This window comes from Bison bison, unplaced genomic scaffold (genome assembly GCF_000754665.1).
Source record: "Bison bison bison isolate TAMUID 2011002044 unplaced genomic scaffold, Bison_UMD1.0 scf7180017864503, whole genome shotgun sequence".
In the NCBI taxonomy this organism is placed as follows: Eukaryota; Metazoa; Chordata; class Mammalia; order Artiodactyla; family Bovidae; genus Bison; species Bison bison.
This window is the reverse complement of record NW_011495061.1, coordinates 3,287,135-3,287,888: the sequence shown is the minus strand read 5'-3', so window position 1 is coordinate 3,287,888 and position 754 is coordinate 3,287,135. Positions and strand designations below refer to the sequence as shown.

Here is a 754-nt window from a genome sequence, read left to right as displayed (position 1 = left end):
GAAGCGGGCTGGTTTCAGGTCATTCAGACCGCGAACCTCGAAGTCATTTTTGAGTCACCCATCCAGGTACCATCTGCTCATCGTCTCTGAGGTCTTGGGAGCTAACCTGGAAGGTCGCCAGGGATGGATGGGAAAGAGTGATGCCTGAATGCAGGCCCTGGGGTGGCGGAGGGAGGGTGGCCAGAGCTTGTGTCCGTCTCCCCAGACAGCATCTGGGAGCTCCTCGTCGTCTGCCCTTTCCCTTCAGTGGGGCAGCGGCTCGTCACGGGGGCCCGTGAGCCCTGGAGTCCTGTTAAGCATCCCTGTCAGATGGGGCATGCCGGCCTGTGAGCCCCTGAGGGCAGGATCCGAGGCTTCGCCCACGGAGCACGATCCAGAAAGCTCCCCCGCCCCACCCAAGACTCCACATTCCATGAAGCCAAGTCCTTCAGAGCAGGAAGGCAGGGCCCAGGGGCTCCAGGGAGAGCAGGAAAGAGGACTGGGGTCCCGTGGAGCTTCCAGCAATGTGGGCTCTGAAGGGGCTCCTGGAGTCTCTTTTGGTCAGCAGAGAAGAAGGGGGCATCCATCCAGGGAGGATTCTTGGCAGAGTAAGGAGGCTGACGGGTGATTCCACGTGGGGCCCTCACCCCCCATCTCCTTCACCTGCATCCTGTTGTTGGGCGCATGGAGTCATATGGTACTGGGAGCGTCCTAATCATTGCTGGAGGTGTGGGGGGAGATAAAGGGGGAGAGGCATGGGGGGAGATACAAGGGA

General features: G+C 60.7%; 1 protein-coding gene across 1 annotated transcript in view; it reads left to right on the top strand.

The window, feature by feature from the left end:
* DPP6 (dipeptidyl-peptidase 6) overlaps positions 1–754 on the top strand; it is a 281,581-nt gene that overhangs the window by 258,270 nt on the left and 22,557 nt on the right.